Source organism: Fringilla coelebs (assembly GCF_963513975.1).
Source record: "Fringilla coelebs genome assembly, chromosome: 3".
In the NCBI taxonomy this organism is placed as follows: Eukaryota; Metazoa; Chordata; class Aves; order Passeriformes; family Fringillidae; genus Fringilla; species Fringilla coelebs.
Window position 1 is genome coordinate 56,730,048 of NC_140030.1, and position 23,377 is coordinate 56,753,424.

At 37.2% G+C, this 23,377-nt stretch overlaps 1 protein-coding gene across 8 annotated transcripts in view; it reads left to right on the plus strand.

The window, feature by feature from the left end:
- The window catches only part of EYA4 (EYA transcriptional coactivator and phosphatase 4), a gene marked incomplete at both ends in the record, with an annotated part of 121,131 nt that overhangs the window by 32,819 nt on the left and 64,935 nt on the right, over nucleotides 1-23,377 (plus strand). The window lies entirely within an intron of this gene.

The window sequence follows — 23,377 nt, forward strand, 5'->3', positions numbered from 1 at the left end:
TTAATGCCATGATATTTTGGCAAAACTATCCACATTCTGCTCCTGATTACTGGGGCGCATTCCACCAAAAAAATGATGAATGCCTCTAAAAAACAGAATATGACCCTGTGTTTTCCTTTGTTTCTTAGGAATAAAAAAAGCAACTTAGGCTTCAGCATAGAACAGCTTAAAGCAAAGGGTGAATTTAATAAAATTGAAGAGAGGGAGGATTGTATTTTGCTTAAGCAGTATGCTGCCACTGGAAGAGAAGGGAATAAAAGGCTATAGTTTAGCACAGCAGAAAAAGGAGCAAGCTGCTGAAAGCTTGGATAATTTGGGATATAGAGATGTCACTTCCTCCCTTTGCCAGGCTGTGAATTTTTTGTAATTCCCGTTGGTAAAGTTGCCAACACAAACAAAGGCAAAAATGGAAACTTCCGTCCAAATCCTCCTTTGATGAGTAAAAAGATATAGACACTCAAGGGAACAAATTTGTCAGCACCATCTTACCCAGATCAAGACAGACTATAGAAAATGTATCAATTATTTATGGTGAAAGATTGTTAGAATTACACTTTTAAGAAATTATTTTAGTATCAGATGTATATCTAAAAAATGTGAAATACTAACTTCTCTAAAAGCTGCATTGTCATCTGTAGCTTTGGGAGAAAGACAGCTGTGTGGTATCTGAGAATTTTTTTTAAACTAGCTGTTGGCCTCTTTCTATGAAAAGTCTGAGACCTCAATAGTTATTATGGCTCGGCAGGACTTTCAGAGTATGGACTCTTTATTAAAACATTTGTAACATATTGCATAAAAGCTATAAAAACATTGTACCAAAAAATGTTAAATTTCTATTTCTTATTTTTCAAATTGCTTTTGTTCAAAATGCTAAAGGACATTGGTAGGACAGTGTTTGGTAATTACCTGAGAAAAGCCATTTCCTGTAAAGGCTGAGTTAACCAACCTGTAAGCTACATTTCCCCCTGGAATGTCCAGACATAGGGATGGAGAAACCCAAGAATTTTCACCATTTATCTCATGTTTGCTGTTGCTTTTTACTTAAGGCTCCCTTTCAAGTTTTGCATGCAGCAAAAATCATATCTTTGTATGAGGTGACTGGCTTCTCTAAATTTATGAAAGATAAGCTTCATTCACTCAAAACCAGAACTTTTCTCTGGTTGTGTTTAATAGAGTTAGCCTACTGGCATTTTTTTTTTCTTCTTTTTTAAAAAATATTTATTATTTTTACCAATTTAGTTTTAGTGCGTGCATAAATTTTACCTTGTTTCATTGAAAGTTTATGTCTTTTAAAAAAGGAAAATGGAATTTTTCATACATGCTTACCTATCAAGGGAAGTGCCCTCAGTAAAAACTGCTGACTTTAATAATACTTTAAACTGAAGAAGGCCTAAAAGAGTTTATTTGCTAGGAAAGAGTCATATAGCAGATCTTTTTCAAAGTCAGCCATTCCTTAATTCCCATGTCTCCCAAGTCAGAAGCTAAACACCGTCTTTTCCATCATGCAAAAAGCACTTCCCCTACCACACTGGATTTTGCTCCAGGCACAAATAAACAGTGTGAGTCCTAGCAGTGTGCCCAGAAAGGTCGGGATCTGTTGCTGCTGCTCCCACTTTCTGTGTCCCAGCACAGAAGTACCACCTTGAAGTGGTTTGCATACTGCAGCATAGGAATCCCTGCCTTGGATGTCTCCAGCCTGGTATTTCTCCAGCTTTCTGTTGAGAAGGTCCGTGGTGATTATAGAGGTGCCAGCCAGTTTCAAAATAAACAGTAAATTAAAACAAGGATGCAGCTCTTGTTTTACATGAAAAATCCATAGTGCCATTGCTCAGACATCCATCATTTTGGTTCACTGTGTGTTCACTGTAGTAGTCACATGTGCACAGGTGGGGGGGTGAGGAAGGAGGAGAGCTGGCTCTGTCCCAGAGGTAGAAGAAAAGCTGAGAGAGGTGCTCAGTACAGGCAGTGTAGATCATGTACACATGTGAAAACATGAGAGGTACAGATGGACTGTGTTTTGTGTGCTCACACTGGATGTTACCTCCAACAGGAGGCTTGACTGAGAGCAGTCAGACACACAGACACTCTCACTTAGTGTCTTTGAACACTTAATGGTTAAAAGGAGAGAAAATGGGGCCTGATGATAAGGAGTTCAAGTCAAAATCTCTAAATGGTTCTACTTCTTCCTTCTCTTCCAGCTTTTGAGATTCACTTCAAAAACTGAAACTCCTTCTGAACTTTCACATACAGTCTCTCCTGTACTTACTTAAATAAACTTTTTATTTGGTCATAAAATAAACTTGGAAGATTATACTAGAGTTGACTCTAGAGCCATAAATAAAATTAACCTTAAGATTCCAGGGTTGAGATCATATTTGTGCCTAGCACTGATCACTGAAACATTACTCATCTTGATTGCAACCCTAGAAAATGTGGTGACAAAAACACATAATAATTAGCAGGGGTTTGAATGAATACTTTTATCATTTTTTTCTCCCTTGGATGCCTTTGAGAGAGAGGGTGTCATATGTCAACTTTCCCTAACTAGAAATTGCATGAAAAATCTTTTCAGAAAGTCTGCACCTTGAACTTGACATGCATTTTGTAAAGCTCAGATTTTTTTTTCTTTGTTTATTTCAAATGAGAATTAATATCACAGACACTTAAAATGGTAGATGTAAATGACATGTAAATGAGTAATTTTTAGAAAAAGATTCAATGAAACCAGCGGAAGTGGAAGATAGAAGCAAAATACTTTGTTGCTAGTTGCAATAATTTTATTCTGTTGGTCATTAATGTTTCAAGGCTTGATGTTTTGGTTTAAAGGCTGAATTGCAAAACTGCAGAAATAAATCAGAAATTGCAGATGCTGAGAAAACAGAAGACAAAATAGAAAGGCCTCTAAACTTTTATTATAATAGTGGTGTCTTAGAGTTCTTTCAGGAATGTTATTTATAAATATGTAGTTTGTTGCTCTTATAAATTTCTGTTTACTATGTGTAATTCTTACTTATGTTTATAAACTTTTTCAGTTGCCACTGAAAATCTGATATGATCAGATGTCTAGTTTTTCTTTGAACTTAAAATATATCTGGCTTCCATCAGTTTTTAAATTATTTTATTGAGATTTAGGATCATAGAATCACAGATCTTTCCATCTGTTTTTAATCCCTTTTCTGAGATTTACTCAGTTGTGAAAAGAGTGCATGTTCTTAAATCCATCTAGTATCCACTGTTTTGTTATTATTCTCTGTATCCAAGAAGAATCTCTGCAAGGCTGAATAAGGAGAGGGAAACTGGTGGGAACTGTGATGGAACCACAGATTTTGCTCTTAGAAGCCTCAGGCTGGTCAGTGCCCAGGCAGAATGTAACACAGCTTTAGTGGTGGCTGGAGAGTCTAATAAATACAGCATCATGTGCAGATAGAAGTATTAGAATAGGAATTATTTTATTTTGATCCCTTGATTTTACAGACAAGTCCTGGAGGAGGTGGGAGGCACTCCTGAAATGAAATTCAGGTGGTAGTTTTTCTTTCCATAAAGTCTGATGAACTGCCAAAAATGCAGCTCAGGTAAAACAAACAAAACAAAAGTTACAAGTCAACGAAGCCATCTTGGAGAGGGTTGTAAATTTAAATCTACTTTAAATTTCTTGAAAAAGCATGGTGGTTTGGATCTGGGAATTTATCTTTGAACTAAAAATACAAATAACAAGAAAAGCAGTTGAGTTAGTTTTTTTTAAAAAGCTAGGCATGTTGGAGGTGCCATTGTAACATTATCCATTTTATGGCTAAAATTTGCCACCCCCAGGGCCTGTGGTGACTTGCCAGCCCCAGCTAGCCAGCAAAATGTGGACAGACCCCAAAGAGGGGAGAATCAGAGGGGGGTGCAGCTCACTTGATCAAAGCATCTTCCAACCCTCTGAATGCAAGATCCACTAAAGAATGCAGGAACATACCTACTTGTCAGTGAATTTGATCTTCAGTTACAAAACTGTTGACCAAGCCAAGATCTCAGAGGCATCCCTTTCTTCAAAAGCATCTCTACTTGCATTCTTCTTTTTGTGATTTTTGTCATTCTATTGCTTGGAAAATGGAATCACTCAAAATCTGAAGTGGTTGTGGTGGTTCTCAGGATGTTTTAGAGAAGGTTGCTCAATGGCAACAAAGTGCACTACTGCTGTGTGTTTTTCCCTGCAACGTACATTTATTTCACATCCTATGGTGAAATCTGAAGGAATAGTAGAGAAGCAACTCACTTGCAACTTGGCAATGTCAGTTCATCACATTTCTTAAAATGTAAAGGCTTGCTGATAAGGTTTTCTTTTTGGTTTGGTATTCTCTGGTTTGCAGGCAAACAGTGAACAATGGCATCTAATACAAAGTTTAGAACAGGAAAAAATAATACCAAAAGTAATTTTCACTACTGTGGCTCTGAACCAAGCAGTTTTGCTTGCAGAACTAATTGAGAAATTCAAAATACTTAGCATTTCATGCTTTCATATTTTCTGAAATGACTGCAATTTTTCTTTGCTAATGTCTGCTGTTTTCCTTTCTTACATTTGTTATGTAAGAAATGCTACATTTGTGTCCTTAGAATGATGTCGTAAATAAAGAGCATTAAGAAGCTTCTGATTTACATGTCAATAAAAAACATCTCCCCCTTAGTAATCTCAGTTTGCAGACAAGTTTGTCCATTGCAGGGATGTTGGAACAGTGGTTTCCCTGTCAGTCAGTCAGTCTGACAAAGGAGCACATGCTGTAGATGTAAGAATTTTCTCTGGTCATCTCTTGACACTACTAGTTTGTGCACCAAACTCTGGCATAAAAGTTTTTTATCTCCATTATGTGATAAACACCTTTACAAGTGTGTGGGACTGTCCTTTGCCTCCAGGCATCCAGACCTGAGAAATAATAAAATTGTCTTGTGTACCTGTGAAAAGGAGGAAGGCTGGTGGGTGTTTCTTTGGTGCCTTCATTCTTGATCTTTGTGTGTGACAGAAGAGAGGAATACAGAGGTGAACTGGTGGCAGGGACTGACAAACAATCTGCTTTGGTTTGAAGCTGCTGAGTGAGGACTTCCTGCACACAGAGGTGGGCAGAGGGAGTTGTGCTGCGCTCCTTAACTGTTGGTGGATCCAAGCCCAAGCTGGTTTTTGTCTGCCTGATGCCTGGGAGAGGAAGAGACAAATTTTGTTCCTTATCTGCTTCTGTGATGACTCTCCACTACTCTGAGGACTCTGCAATTCATTGAGTAGGATTGGAGCCTTGGAGCCCCCTGTTCATGGACATCCTGGTGCTTTCAGTCTTCTTTGGCAGCATTTTCTGCAATAGCTTTTTCCTTTGTGTGCTTTCTTTTGATGCCAAAAACCCCAGCCAATCTTGATTAGCAACCTTCCACATCTGATGTGTTGTTTGAGCAGTTAAGAATGAGCTTCTGCCCAAAGCTAATGTCAAAAACAACATCTGAAAGCTGATTATGTTTTCCCCAGTACTTTAAATATGCTTCAGTGGGTTTTCATTGTCAAAGAGGTGGGCCTTCATTATACCACACAATGCAGTAAAATGAGGATTACTTGGATTTCAGTGCATGAGATTATAGCAGCTGACAGGCACCTGTTTAAGGAAGTATATTGTATTTCTAAGCGCAAGTATTTTATAAAAATTGAGCGAGATTTCACATGAAAAAATATTTCATATTTAAACTTCATTAGTAGGTTTAAGTACAAAAAAAAGGCATCAGGGAATCTGGAGGGATGTATTTATTAGTGGCCCTTATAGTCCTGACAGTCCATTCTAATAATAAAGCGTGGAACCTGTCAAATGATGGCACAAATATCCTAATCTGAACTGACATGTCTTTCTAGCCCAGTTCATCAATCATGTTTTATTAGCTTTAGCAGAGCCAAGCTGCTATCTGTCATTTTGATGCTGCCGTGGTGACAAAAAAATGGTGCCGAAAATGTGCTACAGGTGTAACTTTCACTCAAAGAGCATTTCTGAGCTGCAGTCGGGCTTGTGTTTGCATGGGGAGAGAGTGCCATCTTCAGTTTCACATCCTCACTGAAACAAGGCTGAAATTCCCAGTGCTGCCCGATGGCTAAGGAGTGAGGAAAAGTACTGGTAGAAATTCGGAATTCTTATTTTTGTAAGACTCCTGAAGGAAAATACTGAACACCATTTCCTTGTCCTCATTTTAAGATACAGTTAATTTAGATCTATCTGTTGTGATAAGCAATTTTCAGGTGGTTTATTCTTTTGGTTTGCAGTGCTGTATAAAGAAAACAACAATTGCCAGTTGGATCACAAACCTATTGTAACCAGTAGCACTTGTATGCCTAAAAAATTAAAGCTAGGAGGCTCCACACTGCTGCAGATGTACTGTGTTTTGTAAGAACCATCAATTCCGTGTATTCTTTCAGCCCAGAACTGACTTGGTGTTTTCACTGGGGTCCTGGCACTTGACCCTTGTTTTTCTTGGCTCTGTATCATTTTACAGCAGAGCTCGAGGACACTCCTCATCTCTTGTTTCCAGCATGTTAACATATTCAAGTAAATATTATCTGGCACAGGCACATACATTATCCTTCTGGGAAGTATTTGTAAAAGTTTTAAATCCAGATCAAACAATGGCATCCATCTTCCTTCCTCTTGAATTTCTTTTATTCACAAGATGAATGTTGCTGGCAAAATTCTTTGATCTTTAAAAAGACTTTCTGTTGCTAATATTCACAGACAAGGTAAGGACTTATTAGTACCTGAATTACTTGCAGAATATATGCCCAGGTATGACTTTTTTGGTATATTTTAACACTTAATAGGGCTTTGCACAATAAGGAGCAGATGTGTCATAGCGACAGCAGGCGAGCAGGGACCAGGAAGGTGGTTTCATTAAAAGGGCCTTGGGATAAATGCAGCACATTAGATACCCACTGAAAGACAGGAGCTGTTGATGGGGTGACCTCTGAATGCAAGTCATCTTACTATAAACAGGAGGGTGTGGAAAGCCATTAGACAGAGCCAAGCTTGTTTACTATCTAGATCTCTTCCTAGTTAACTTAAGTAACTGGACTGTGCTAGGCTCGGCATGACAGTTCAAGGAAGAACAAAGTGTCTTCAGTTTTCCCGAGTTTGAAAAATCCTAGCTGACTGATGCAAAAGCTTTTTGGTCCCGAGAACCTGCCTGCACACCTTAGCTGCTCTACAGTGGAAGTTAATTAGTGTGAAGCGAAACAGATATTCTCTGCTTTTTTTTTTGTCCTGGAAACTGACTTTGCATATCTGGGGAATTGGTTTCTGTTCTTCAGAGGCTACTAAGGTAAGGTTATAATGGATTTTAATTTGCAATATTGATGCAAATGTTGTTTAATGGTAAAATGGGAAATATAAAATGAGTAATTATTCCCATTCAGATTTGGTTCTGAAAAGGAGATTTGATTTTAATTTCTGTAGTAACAGTTTCAAACTTGGTTTTGGAACAAGGTATTCATTCATGGCTCTAGAGTGCAGGAGTTTAGATAGGTCGTAGGACTGGATTCATCAGGTTCTTTCACGAGCAGCTGTTGTTTACTACAGTTTACCACTTGTTAAGTACTGTAAGAAATAAAATGTGTCATTCTATAATGTGCTCTAAATATCATGTTTTGTCAAATCTGTGAGCAGTTCCTTGGTGTGTTATTCGATAACATATTTATAAGAGACACTTAAAGGCCAGTAGGCTGAGACAGGTGTTGAGACAAGCTGAATTCAAATTAATTATCTCAAAACTACAAAAACTGTGGATACAACAGAATTAATTTATTTTCCTAATACTTAATTCAAATCCATTTGTTTAATTACTAAGTTGATTAGACATGCATTTGGAACAAATAATGCTGAAGTGTAAATATGTTAAAGCATCCGTCCTGCCTCCTCCAAAGTTTGCTGTCTCTGTAATGTCATCTATCATTTTTAATGCATTTTCAACTGAACAGACCGGGTTTTTTTATGAATAAATTGTGATTAAAGCTTTCTTCAGGGAACCCAAGTGCATGTGCTGCTCTTGTACTGAGAAGCTGTTTGCTGCCGTGGGGTCCGTGCAGCAGCAAGAGCAGCAGCGCAGGGGCCACGGTGGGAGCTGGCATGGGGATTACTGCTCCTTAAATGTCTCTTTCATTCAGGGAAACTCAGCCAGGGCTCACTCTGGGAGCGCTTTATTATCCTAGAGCAGCAAGAGAAGTCCCAGGAAAGAAAGAGCAAGGCAGTTTGGTTCAGCTGTAAACAGGCATTTACAGCCTTAGGGATCTGTAATAGGTAGGGAACCTCTTTAGAAGAAAAATATAAATTCTTACAGCCAGTAAGTTCTTCGATTTTGTGCCTGTGGTCTGGTAAGCAGCAAGCAGCAGGATCCAGTTACATCTTTCTTTTCTTAGTCTGTTCACTATTTTCTGAAATGCATTTCAGCTAAACAGCTTTCGACTGTCTCAGTAACTTTTGTGCTGTTACAGTTTCTTCTAAAGTAAATCAAATGTAAATTTGAAAAGGATATCTAAACCAAGTAACATTGTAAATTCCTGAATTAAAAAATAGTTCTTGCCAAAGCATTTTTCCAAGATAATTTGAGATTTATAAAGGTAAATCTTGTTAAATGGGACAGCAAATCAAATAGCAGCGACCTTGTGCGAATGTGGATAATATCAAGCAAAAGAACTTGAATTTGGCTTTGGAAAGCATCTGTATGTTTGTATGTTTGTGCGATCATGCATGCACATATATATGCGTGTCAGAGTGCGCATACAAGGAAGCTAATTCATCTGTTACAGAAATTAGAAGTCAAGGTTATTTTCTTTAACAGAATGTGGTTAGTGAAAATGTCTGAACATCCTGTTAAATAGAAGAAGCAGATGAAAACCACACTGCATACTGTCTCGTTCACATGCTTACCTATCATTTTTACCTTTTTTTTTCTGTTGTTTTCTTTTTTCATAAATTTTTTTGAATTTACATTTGCTTTGGGAGAATGGAGGAAATAATTAGCACTTTGTTCACTTTTAAGCTTTGAATTGTAAAACTTGTTTTGTAAATGTTATTAGCAAGGGATTAAAAACTTAACATGTTGTTTCAGTATTTTTAAATAAAGGGAGAGCATGGTTGTATTAAATTTATATACAAAAAGTATGTGAGCAGTTTGCAGAATTTAATGCTGTAGCTAATATGCTACTTGCTTCCTTTTATATTTTGCTTTATTATTTTCAATCATATTGCTGGAAAAAATAAATAATATACATTTCAGTAATAGCTTAACAGGAAAGATAATATCGATGTGGTTTATCTTCTCAATATTAATTCATTGCTCTGAATTAATACATAATTAAACAGTATTCAATTATAAGTATATATCTGCAGAAAAGGTGAAGATTTTTTAAAAGCTGATTTTAAGATGGATCCCTTTTTAGCCCCAGAAGTATGCAGTTAAAAATACACATTGAAGAAGAACCTGGATTGATTTAAAAATCATAATTATTGTACTGTTTCATTAGGCTGAACAGAAATCCCAGGCAGAATCCCAGGGTAGTAAAATTTGCATATTATTTTATCTAGGATGATTTAGTCGATGATTAAATATATCTAGGATGATTTGCTTCCTAGTTATTGAAGAAAAGTCCTTGGCTTGTTCTCATAGTAAATCTGTAATTGTTCTTCACATTAATTTCAGGGGTAAGTCATCACTTATAAGTCATTAAAGGACCTTTCCAATCACATAAGTTTGTCTGTTCATCTGGTATAACTCATAGTAAAACCTTTGGAAGGTAAAATAATCTGAAGTGATTTAACATAAAGAGAGATTCTCTGTGTATTATCTGTATTTATTTGCACACATGCACCAGCAGTTGCTTTTGTGTGTTTACATGAATGATTGAGCAATTCTTTTCAACAAAGGTGTTCTCGTGGATAAAATCAATTGTCCCATTATGAGATTTTTGCTGTACTTGAAGTATTTATACTGCTATCCCAGGTGAGCTCTGCATTCAATTAGAGCCACAGCTAAGAACCAAATGTCCATGTTGCTCTGAACATTCAAACTGTTAGCTCCATTGAAGCACAGTTTAACTTGATTGATACTTGGATTTTAAAGCAAATAAGGTCTAACTTTTGCCCGTGGCAAAATATCTTTGAAGTTTTGTGCCTGTGCCGCGGCTGGATTAGCTAAGTGATAGCACTGGGGCTGGGACTGTGACCCTGTTGTGCTTGGCAGGTTGTGATAAATGGGGGAATCTTTCTTAACCTCGTGGCCAAAACATTCCAGGATCAGGTTGGGGAGACAGGGAGAGGTTGGAGAGAAGGGAGGAGAGTCGAAAGATGCGGGAGATTTGGCGTGTTGAGCCAGAGACAAAGGACACTTGCTCACTTGTCTGGAACAGGGGTGAATGCACAGAGTCTTGTGGGAAGAATGGCTGCAGATGCATTAAAAATGTGCTTTATTGTACTTTATTGAAACTCCTGGGCATTGCCCTGGATATGTGAAATTCATCTGTCACTATGAAGCTGTCTCTTTATTTTTGTTTTGAATGCTTTGAGAGTTTAGGGAATCTTGGTTGTTATATTTTCCTAAACTAAAGAGGTTCTTTTTTCTTTAATACTTGAGATGAGTATATAAAACCATCCAAAATAAATTGGAAGAATTCCTTATTCCAAGTAATTGCCTGCTGGCTAAAGAATTTATTGGAGGACAGCAAATATAAACAAAATGGCATGAATTTGGAAAAACAAATCCTGACAAAGTTAATTGATTGCTTCTGGAAAACGAGTTCAACTATTTTGTATATAAAACACCTTCAAAATTAAAACATACTTTCAAATATTTTCAAATTCTACATTTTAATATAGCAGTAATAATAATAATAATAATAATAATAATAATAATAATAATAATAATAAAAGAAAATCTCTTTAGATATACTAAAGATCTATAGTGAGATATTTCCAGTCAAATTTTCAAACCTGGAAAAAGAGACAAAATTGGCCTACATTTGAGCTGAAATATGATCTGTCAAGTGGTTCCTTCTTGTGGCAGTATTTTAAGAGCTGTATTGCCTCTGATGTTGTCCCCCTTGGCTAATAAGGCAAAATATATTATTAGCTGATAGTTTGAGATTTATTTACGTACTTTATGTTGTAAATACAGCTATTCTGAATAGTGCTAAGAACTACAGCATAATGCAAGCAACAAAACCAAAATTAAATATTCTTAATGTGATTTCTAGTTGTGGCTGTTGTTGTTACTAGCATATAACCAAATGCATATTGTATTCTTGGGTATAGATACTATTAATCATTTATCCTTTTATGAATAATTTTTCTGACATTTTAGGCCTACAATATTAACAGGGTTTTTAATGAATGTTGTGTTGTAAATGTTCATTAATATTTGAATAATCAAATCAAAATCATATTTATAAAAAGTAGTCTCATTACATAGGGGTTTGCTTCTGTCATGCTTAATAGCATATAATAACTATAGTGCACAGTATGTACAGTATATTTTTCTATGTGTTTATTAGAAAGGATTTTATCTGTAGTTTGCCTTTGCTAATTTATTATTCTTTTCCTTATACCCCTTAAAAAAAAAAAAGAAAGAAAAAAAAAGAAGAAAAAAGAGGAACTCTTCTCCTAGCAGCATTTTCTTCACTTTTACTGACATGTTCCAGAGGCACTGAAAATAAAGTAACCAAAAACAAAGTAAATTTGGTTCCCTGATGATACAAATGCATGTGAATAGATATTTAGTTTATATCCAGTGCTTGTGAGATTTTACACAGCAGCACTGTGTGTCCTTTTTTCTGACCTCTAACAAATTATTTTTTCACCAGTTGGATAATATCTGAGCCACAAAAAACTGATTATTTCATTTTCACCATCAAGTAGTTTGGAATACAAATAATCCTTTGCATCCTTACTATGAGAGGAATAGGTCACTGAAGTTCTTAGTTATCTGATGTAGTTTATGATTGTTAGAACAGCTGCTAGAAGTTGTTGCTAAAATTCTAAACAAATTAGCTTCAGTAATGTGGGAGAACAGAAATGTATGAAGCTAGGAAAAAGCACAGCTGTTCACTGTTAGTGTACAGGAGATTTGCTTGGTAATTCTCTAATTAGACTATGATGTGCACTTATACTGTCTCCTTCCACTTTTTTAAAAAGCTTTGAACACAGTTTTTAAAATTATTTGTAGCATAGTCACTTGCCTACACTTAAAGCAGGGGTTTTTAATTGGAATAGCCTCAGTGCATTGTGCAAAGATACTGGTGTTGTACAATTAGCTGATGACTTCAGCTTGGGCTGTTTTCATAGACCAAATTATTTGTTCATGATCAGATTTATAGATATTATCTGTGGAAAAGTCAGATATTTATAGCTGAATACCTTTGATCTACTACCAGGAGAAAAGCTACCACAGAAGATCAGAAGCCTTTTTATTGTTGGGGCTTTGTGGTAGGTTTTTCCAGTTTTATTTTTTTTTAGTACTGTTTTAACAGAATTCCCATCTTCCACAATGCCTACAGGACTCTGCCAGCTGTTAATAGGTAGACAGGTGCTGGGCTAAAATCATGTTCATATTACCTGCTCATATTACCTTGTTCATCCCCTTCCAACCTGTCTTACTGCTCTGTCCACCTGTTGCTTCTTGGCATTAATTGAGCCTCCTGTCCTACTAAGGCACATTCAGACTTACCTTCATTATTCTGAATTGTTGCATTGACAGTAACAGGCCAAACCATCACCATCTGATTTAGGCCTAAGGTTGAGTCTTTGTGGGCTTGTCCCAAGGCTGACAGCCCCTCTGCTCAGGGACTGCCTTTTGCTGGGGGAGTGAATGCAGCATCACCTCAGGCAGCTGTTGCTGAAGCCGTGCAGAATTTGGCAGAACTGGATCTCACTCTGCAAACATTGCAGTTGGTCACTGCAATGAGAGAGGCTCTTTGCATCCTCAGGGCTCTGCACACATACTCAGCATAAACGTGCTCATGCCTTTCAGGGTTGTGAAGGAGCACAGTGAATAACAGGTATTTTTGCTGATAAAAATTATCAATGTTTAGATAATGAAGAAGTCAGATGTTCTTAATTGTCTGTGAATAATGCTCAGTTTCATTTTCTCATTGTTTTGGCACTCTATGTCACTTACAACACTTAATTGAATATGGTTGTCTCTCCTGAGAGATGAAGAAGGATCCAAAAAACACTGAAGTGACTTGAGTCCTTCTTACTAGCTGCACACAGAGAAGTGTACTGGAAATCTGCAGTAGTTTCTCTCCTTTTCTGAAGGAGCTGTGCAACGTTACCTCTAATTCTGTATGACATATGCGGGATGGACAGGTCATACAGGGTGGATTGTGCTGGCAGACACTGCAGGTAATAACTGGTCTCCTACCACTGCATCTGGCTCATACAGCTTGGGTAAGACCAAAAGTGAAGAAAAGTTGGCTGAAAAGTATCTGAGCAAAATTGGCACCAGTGAACAAGTGGCTAAACTTGGAATAGCTTGTAGGAAGAGCTTACCATGTTGTCAAGAATAATTCAAACCTCAACCTAGGAACTCTGGGTTGCCAATAAATCAAGTTGTCATGTAGCTGAATCCATATACAATGCTTTCAGTGTGCCCAAACTATTCCATCCCATTCTGTCAGACCAGGATCTGAGTCAGGTATTCATTCATTCTTAAACAGGTTGTGCTTCTATGAAGACTTCAGTGCTTGAAAACTAATTAGCACAAAGTCACATCAAGTAAGGGTATGGTGAAGACATTAGAGCTGTTTTTCTCTTTCTGAGCTTTTTGAATATAGTTCAAAACCTCAATCCTTGTCCTTAAATTCTTTAAAGTCCCTTTAGCTCTGGGATGAAGATGCTAAGCAGCCGAGGAGTATGCTTCTCCAAGACAGAGAGGATAGTGAAACTGATGGTTTTTTAGACATTGCTTACTTAATACTGACCCAGCGTTGGTGGGTCAGCTCTCAATGCAGCTAAGAAACATAACATATTTCACTAAGAATAAGGCACCATTTCTGGGGGCTGATCTCCTTTAACCTTAGCACATTGCAATATGTATATTAAAAACACAGAAGACAAACAAAAGAGTACAAGGAGAGTAAAATAAATTCTTTGCTAAATCAGAATATTTTACATGTATGTATTTAATCATCTGTAGTGGGGATGACTATTTGAGAGATGTGAGATCATGTTGTTACTGCACTGGGGTATCAATATGCTCCTTGGTAAAAACCAGGATAGTGAAGTACAGAAAGGAGGAGATGATCGACAAGGCCATTTGTTTAAATTTCATCTAAGTGAGGGATGGAAAAATTGTGACAAGTGTTCTTTGATCTCAAGGGGAAAGACAGATTATTTTCTGATGAGGCAAACGAGTCAGGAGAGAAGTTGTCCTTTGTTCCTGCGGGGGTCAGTATCTAAGCTCTTGGGTGAGCTAAGGGGAAGCTGGATTCCAATGAGACACCAGCATTGTTAGAACAGAAAAGTGCCTTGAGGCAGAGGTACTTGACTTGTGGTGGAGAAATCAGCATTAGTAGTAGAAATACACTGTACTGTTCTTCATACAAGTTGATTTCCACATGAAAAGAAAACAGCATGTTTTATTATGCTTTATGGCATAGTACTATGGGCCTTTAGCAAAATAGCTTGAAGTATTTGCATGATCTATTTGCAACATGGCCAAGTTAACACAGCCATAGGAACATTAACTTTTGAACTTCCTGACTTTCATTGCTTTAAATTTCAGCTTCAAAGTTTACTCTTTTTTTTTTCTTTGCATTTGTTGGCCCTGGTTGGTTTTGAAAAGCGGGAGGAAAGAAAACAAGTTCAGGTTTTCTGAGAAGATTCTGAATTTTATGCATATAACAGGAGATGACTTGGTATTCCTTTGAATATTAAATGATACCTCCAAGGCAGCTTTGATACACCTAGTTTGCTTACAATATTTCTGTGGAGCTGAGGAATCACAGGGTGAAATCTAGAAAATATTGCACAGCATAACTGTTTTCCTGCATTTCAGTATGTTGGGGGTTTTTTGCCTGAAAAGAGATCAATGGTATTTGGGAGTGCTGATATTTAAAAAGCAGGTACTTAAATAAAAATGGTGTGATTGCAACAAAACTGGAGGACATAATGAAGTAAAAGCAGTAAGCATTTTTCATGTCTAGATGAAGAATGGTATCTTCTAGCTATTGCCAGTTTGGAGATACCAGGAAGACACCAAGGGTATACTTGCAGATTCAGCTTCACTGAGATATAGTGCTGACTTGAAAAGGCAAAAAAAATAAAAAAGCCAAAGGTTTGTATTTATGTTGGTCTGGGCATTTTTTAAGAGATGGTGGGGGTGGGGGGGATGGAGAAAGCTAGAAAAATAATGTGAAAGAAAGAAAAGAGAATGAGAGAAAACCAGTGTTACTGCATTAGTATTTTTTCCTGAATCTGAATTTGTTGATAAATGAACTCCAGGCTGGTGGAGTTTCCAAACCTTTGGCCTTTGGAAGATCTGAATGGGGAACTAATTCCTTCTCTCTTCTCTTCTCTTCTCTTCTCTTCTCTTCTCTTCTCTTCTCTTCTCTTCTCTTCTCTTCTCTTCTCTTCTCTTCTCTTCTCTTCTCTTCTCTTCTCTTCTCTTCTCTTCTCTTCTCTTCTCTTCTCTTCTCTTCTCTTCTCTTCTCTTCTCTTCTCTTCTCTTTTTTCTTTTCTTTTTCAAAGTGAGCCAGGCCCACCCTCCCAGCTGCAGGGAAAAGCCTTCTGTGAGCTCTGAGCTATTAGGTAACTCAGGCTGAAACAAAAAGTGCCATTGTAGTATGGCATTTGCCCTGCCTGACCCACCAGTTAAGGGAAGGCTTATTTCCTTCTTTCACTGTACACAAACAAACAAAAAGAAAAAGAGAATGCCAGTTTTTCCCACAGTGCATGCATAAATGCTTTTCAAAATGTACAAGTTAGTACTTTACAGGTTCCAATTGCTTAAATTATGACTTGACTGTTACACTGTTACACCCTCTGATATTTTTAGTGCACTTGTGCCAAGGGCAGTTTAAAATGTGTTTTAAAAATGTTTGCAGGTATAAAAGATTTTTAAAACACTTAGAGCTCTGAACTGTTTGAACCCATTAGTCATGTTGCAAAAACAAACACATAGGAAACCTTTCCACTAGCAAGAAATTACCAAGGAAGGAATGTTTAGTCCCCAACAATAGCATATGAATAGGAAAATTGAGGAGTTAAAGTTGTCTGAGATTTTATCAATCATGTCACCTTAATGATACCTTCATTCTCTAAAACTTCTCAATAGAAACAGAGTTTTATGTTTTATATATATAAAGCTTTCTGATTTATGCTTTACGAAGGTTTGTGTCAATGGTAAGACTGTGCAGTGTGCCCAAAAGAAATTATCATTATAGTCTCATTGGAAATATGAAAAAGGCATTTACCTGGATTGATTAAATTCAAATTAACTTCAATGTGTATGTAATGTGCACACCAGCAAGAGCTCTAATGTGTCACTGCTCATCACTCCAGCCTGGTGAAATAAGACCTAAATGAAATGCAGTGCCTCTTTGCAGCTCCATGGACTGGTTCCTGGTTTGTCCACACTGTTCTCAGCAGCAATTTGTACAGAAAATCCAAAACATTGTGAGAGTCATGAAGATTGTCATCTCAAGAAGTGGAAGCATTTAAGATTATTGTATGCTTTCTAAGACATAGCTCCTTCTTAAAATTATTAAGTCCAGTGACTGGTTCAAAGGAGCTGAGGCTTTAAACATTCAACTTCCATGGGAGCCATCTCTCTCCGTTGTTATAATCAGTGTTGCCAACAAAGAGGATTTCAGGGAGGATGTCACGAGGCACACAGGCTTTGTCCCTCTCTCTTTTGCAGCACCATTCCATTTCCTCAGTGTTTCCCCACTACCTGCGTTTCAGCAGGTAAGTGGAGAGTAGAAGACATTAGTCACAGTTAATTTGGTCTAAATTCCCCTCTGCCTGAAATGGATGACTACTCTAGATCTGGTGAAATACATCTGGATCTTTCTGTTAGATGTAAAGGAAGCCTTATGTGACAAGCCTAGACTGATTGAGATGCCTGAACTGTAGGTATTTAATACTAAATATATCCCTTCTGGATTAGCATTCCTTGTGAGTTAGGTGTACATCTTCTAGTGCTTCTGACCAGAGTTAGTACTGTAACTTCTTGATGCATTTTCTCAAGAGCAAATCTTTCGCAGGCCAGGTTTGCATGGAAAGCAGAAGTGATGGTGGGACAGCACTGACTTGTTCCCATACCTTGCTCACACCCCTTAGAGGCATGGAAACATATCTGATGTCTTTGAATATAAAGTCTCCTCTACTGCGCTACATAAAATGCAAAGGTCAGCAGCAGCAGTCTGCTTTCACACTCAAAACTTTTAAATAATTTGCACTTTACTTTCACTTAAAAAATTGCATATTCAAACCTTAATCTTGTTTTGATTAGAGTTGTCAATTGTAGTTGATGGCATTATGATTTCATTACTAAGAAAATAGAAGAGACCACTGAATAGCTAAACCTAGTTTAAGTGTGAGCAGACGTGTTGTTTCCACTAGAGAACTAGTCATATAGACTTTTATTAAGAAAAAAGCAAACCAGCAACCAAAAAACTCCTTAAACAGGGAATTTTAGGTCTCTCTATGTAGCATATTTTTACTCATTCTCCCATTGCAATCAGAACTCTTGTTTTCAGATCTGCTGAAATATGGCAAACCTACTTCAGGGAGTGATTCAGATAAAATACAGCTATGTACAGTCTTTGCACTGTGCAAAATAGGAGGAAAAAATCAATTTTCTATTGCTTCAAGTTCTTTCACTCAACAGTAGCGTCAGTGTTTGGGTTTTTAACTACATCAGAAATCTAATTAAAATTTGCTTGTGCATAACTATGTAGTCTTACATTTTCATTTGGATTTTAATTTATTTAGTATTGTATTTTAATACAAACTTTATATAATTTTATTATTGTCACTAGGTTTAAGGAAGTAAAATACTTATGAGATTTATGGAAGTGTGACACGATAGTGAATTACTGTGAAAAAAATCAGTTCAGAAATGGGGATTATTTAGAATTCTTTTCATGTGTTTCTCTAGGTCTACTCAGCATATGTTTGATTTTGCAGAAGTTTCACTGAGATTTTGTCTTCACAGGATGTACATATTTGGAGTATTATTTGAATTCAGTCATCATAAACTGCTTCACTTTCAAGAACATTTGTTGTTTGGTGGTGGGTTTTTTTAAATTAAATCGAAAGCACGTATATTTTCTGCATGGGTACAATTTGTGACTCAATCCCAGAGCTGTGGCTATAAGCAAAACCGTGCCCTGTTTTTGTTGGTCAAACAAATTACATTAATTGGTTTTTTGTTGTCAAGACAGTTATAAAACTCCATGTAAACACCATCAAAGTCAGCATCTAAAAACATTTGAGGAGAACTACTTTTCTTTACTATTCATATTCATCACAGTGTCAATATCCTGAGTCATATTCTTCTACCTGGTATTTCCATCAAGTTGTTCCCCTGCCTGTGCCATCCTCTCCTGGAGTTGTTCTACAGACTTAGTCCCTTCCCTGGACAGCGAGCAGAGATGGGTCAACTTCCTCCAGAGTAATTTGCTGTAGGGAATCATCCAGGCAGTCGAGGTGCACTTGCTCTGCCCATACTCCAGGGCAATCACACAGGCTGAGGAAGCACAAAGATGTGATTTGAAGTTGTCCTTGGGTCTGCAAAAAGCACTTTTCTGTCTTCATCCTTGTCTCCTTGGTGTCTGAGTCTCCGCAGCTCCACCATGCATAGCTGCTTCCTCCAGACCCAAAGCATTGCAGGCTCTACTCAGCCCTCTTGCAACACCAGGATTTAGGAGGGACCCTCAAGGCCATAATTGGTGCAGTAGATGAGGGAACTCAGCAGATTCATTGCCAGAGTAATTTAGTGCTGATGTGGCAGGATTTTTCAGCTGTGAGTGTTAGAAGGGATTTCTCACCTGTGTTGCATTACGAGTTTAATACCACCAGTGTGTGTGTGTGAGAACACCTCATAGAGCAGGACCATTTCATGGTTTAACATTTAGTGTAATGGGGTCCAATAAAATCATGTTAAAAGATGTTAATGTTGCAAAGAAAAACATCAGAAGCAAGGAAATGCCAGAATTAATATGGCCTGTGGAAATTCAGCTTCTTGCACATTATGGTGCAGATCTTATTACCTGACATCCTAGGCTTTCCAGGGGGTGTCTTTTTTTCCAGTGAATGCATGGTTAGATTTTTCTTTTAATGTTCCTTACTCTATGTTTGTTAAACATGAAGCATCCAAAGCCCAATTAATATAAAATCCTTCATCATGTAAATACTTATCATATACCTTTATTGCAGTTCTTTGCTGCCTAATAATGCATATCTTTTTCACAGTGACCTCAAATTATCAGACACTTTTAACAGTGTTCATATTTGAATTCTGATGAACCAAGTCAGGTGAAGGTAGAAATTGTATAAAACTTTGATTGTTTTTAATAAAAGTTTGAGCCAAATGAGACTTTAATTTTTCTACATAAAAGTAGCATTTATACAGAATCTTCTAAGTTCAAAGTATATTTTCACAGACTGGATCAGCTGGAGTAGCAGAACTAGTCCATTGTTCTGGGCAGACTGGTCACTAATGGCTTTTGTAATGAGTTTCACTGGTATCTGATGAGTGCTTAGGCTTGTGTTTGTGGTGCTAGTCCCAAATCTAGAAGAGAGGAGAACAAACTGTTGTGCACCATCTCAGCCAGTCCCAGTATTCTTTTACTGTCTACACCACACCCCTACATCTGTCACATTTTTTTTCCACTTGGCTTCTGCTCTCCTCTAATTTTGCCACCATCTTCTTTTGTCCCCTGATTTCTGTTCTCTCTCCCTGATATTTTTTTTTTCTGTTTTTCCTTTCCTTCATTTGAGTCTACAGGAATTTTTTATTTTCAGGGTACTGCTTGGGTACCCTGTACCCAGGGCTCTGCATGGTGGGAGATAGAACTGACTGAGCAAAGAGGGACAGTTTTGATAGTGTTGAATTTCCTGATGGCATAGGATTCTCCTGTCACTCAGAAGTCATCCTAAGGCTTGTTCAGCACCAGCATCTTTGAGATGGAGAGTATTCAATGCAGATAGGGTCTTCAGAAATCCAGGAGCCACACTGCAACAGGAGCTCACCAATAATGCAACAACAGGCCTTTTACAATCTTACAAACTGAAATAAATGTGGACACCATTTCAAAGAAATTATAATTCCTGGGTATTTGTTACTCTCCCCCTCCCCTTTCAGTTTTGGGATTTTGCCTCCAACTTTCAGGCGCTGAAGCCAGTCAGCAGCACGATGACATGACAATCAAAGCATGAACACAGCAGTCTGTTCTCACAAATATTTGTATTTGAAGGTTTTCAGCTGAAACTTTACTAACATTTTGTAGCAGGCAACCAGAGTAGGAAAGTTCAGTGCAGTTCAACAGAATGCAAACTGAAACTGGAATCTTGTGAATGATTCTCAACATGCATTTCACTAAAATGGTGAGAAAACCTGTGTAAACAGAGAAGAGGGAAAGGAAAACAGAGCAGGAGTAAAGAAAAAGGTTCTTTTTATAGCATTTAACACATGAGAATGTAAATAAATGTGGTGTTAGTGAAAGTTAATTATTTTGAAAGCAGTCAGCAAGGCAGATTAAGAGGTAAAACAGTGCAGCTGAAGACAAAGGAAACAATATTTAGTCTTTGATCAGACATTTTCACAGTGATTTTCTGTTCACCTTCAAGGGTGGCATAATTTTATGAATAACAGAATTTGTTTTGCTACTTGAGTAGCCTTGAAGAGAAATGGTGTTCATTCCATATGGCCACTTGAAAGAAAATCCCATGCCTGTTCATCCTTTAAGAAATAACATTTTCATTTATTAAATCTTTTCTCTCAAAGAGGGACCCTAAAGATACACAATGAAGTTTACATTTACTCTCAGAGGAAAGCCAAATCTATATCTGTGCTTCTGCGCATTTTTTCAGATAACGATCATGGATGAACTGCATCATCTATATGCCAAGTGACACACCTGAAATACTCTCACTTTTTAAGCATTTTGCTTTCATTGCAATATTCTTAAATATAAAATACTCACATTTTTTTTCTCCCCAAGTTTGTTGCATCACACAGGAAGTGAGTCTTTTTGATACAATTGGTCAGTGGCTTTTCTGCTATGACCTTTCAACTTTTATCAAAATTTATCAGTTGGTTTTTGTCGGTAATTTTTTGGTTCTTTTTTTTTAATGTTTAATGTTTAATTTTAGTTTAATGTTTAATGTTAATTTATATGGATAAAGCACAATCTTTCAGATATTTAGATTGCTTTGTTGGTCAAAACAAAATGCAGTGGTCGTGTGAGCTACAGTAGGAAAACTCATCTGTGACTACCCAATTACAACATCATCCCTGCCCAGGAAAACCAGAGGTCTTAATACATTCTGTATATTAAACGTGCTTGGATTATGTTAATGTGTGCTGGAACTATCTTTGGTCTTCTGTGGTAGTTGCCCCTTCCAGGGTGTTGGGATGTCTGGGTGACAGACTCTCCAGCAGCTGGTTAAAGTCAGTGGTTGAACTTTCCAGGCCTGGGTAGTGAGATCTGAGCCCCAGTGCCAATGTGAGAGACAGTGCTACTGGTGGCAGCCACAGAACAGAAAAGAAATTGGAAAGGAATGTATGAATGCCAGTAAATTTAAGACCAAGGAGATAATAAAAATATGCTGGAAGTGAGTGCATGCTAAAGGGACATGGAAGAAGAAGATCTACTAGGGTTTATACTATATAGCAACTAGGCATATACTTGGTTTTCTAATTAATTTTAATTATGTTATTGTATTTTATAGCTCTAAATATATTATTTTTTCAGTCATTCTAAATTATATTTTATATGTGAAATGAAAATATTATTTTTCTTGTCAAATCTCTATAACTCAGTTGAGACAAACTGCTCCTGAAATTAAACACATCCTGTCAAGGAGAGGCTGTTGTAATTTCAGTGTCTTTAAATGATTTTGAATATATTTTTTGAACAGTTCTCTCTGACACTGACATACTCAGGAGACACTCAGTACAATAATCTGAATAACTATTTCTCATGTTTGTATATAATGCACACTGAAGGCATTTTTCATGGCAGATGGTCATGTGTTTATATATCTGAAGTATTTCACTGTACTTCAGATGCTATGCTACTTTAATAACAATATGGTTAACATAAAACTATAGCAATGATGTTTGCACCTGAATGTTTATGAAATACTGCCTGTCATGTTTGGGTTTTTGTGAGCCCTGACTGTGTCTCATGCTCTATGAGTGGCTCATCTCTATGAGTGATGTTCCATGGCATTCAGCTGAGGGAACTTTTATATATATATGTGTAATATTTAGCATTAGTCAAATCCTTTTTTCTCTTGGGCTTGGTGAGTGTTTGGTCATTTGTCAGTAACTTCAATAGGAGTGAGTCAAAGTCACTTTTTTTTTTTCTCTGAAATACTTTTAAGGTAGTAAAAAAGTATAGAAGAGTTTCTTGATGCAAGGTATCCTGAAAATTGTCACTGAACTTGCTGATTGTAAAGGGAGTGGTTTTTTTTATTGTGCCTCTCACACCAAGTGAGCCTCAGTGAGCGATATTTCTAGGTGGCTTTAAAACTGGAACTTCGAAACCTCCCACAGAGCCCTGGATTTTACATCAGCCAGCTAGTGAGCAAAATGTTTTTTCCTCTGCTGAAAATGCAAGTAATTTAGATTACCAGAAGGTACAATTAAATTTTTTCTGGAAACCATGAAGTTCCCAAGGAGATACCTAGTCTGCAAGAGAACAGTTTTCTATTTTTTTTTTTTGACAGTGATGGATTTTATCACCTCCAATCAGCCTACAGCAGTGTATTGCGGAGATCAAATTGGAAGCTGAAATTCCTTTTATGTACTTATATATTGCAAATATGACTGAAAACAGTGCATGTATTCATTGATGCAATAGGAAAATATAGTTAGCATACAGTTAGCAGATTCACAAAATTAAAAATACCATATGAATTATTTAACTAATGGTGCGCTTTGCCCCAGAACCTGGTGTTTATTATTTTGAGCTTTAGCAGGAAACAGAAGCAGTATCAATTGGGGAAACATTTCTTGGCCAAGCTGAGAACAGTATGGCTTTCTCATTTCAAAGTGGGGAACCTGGTTCTTTGGTTTCTTTGTTCCTAGTTAAGACTACTCCCCAAGCTATTTTAGCTGAACATTTAACCCACTAATGGAGCCTGGGGAAGTGCAGTTG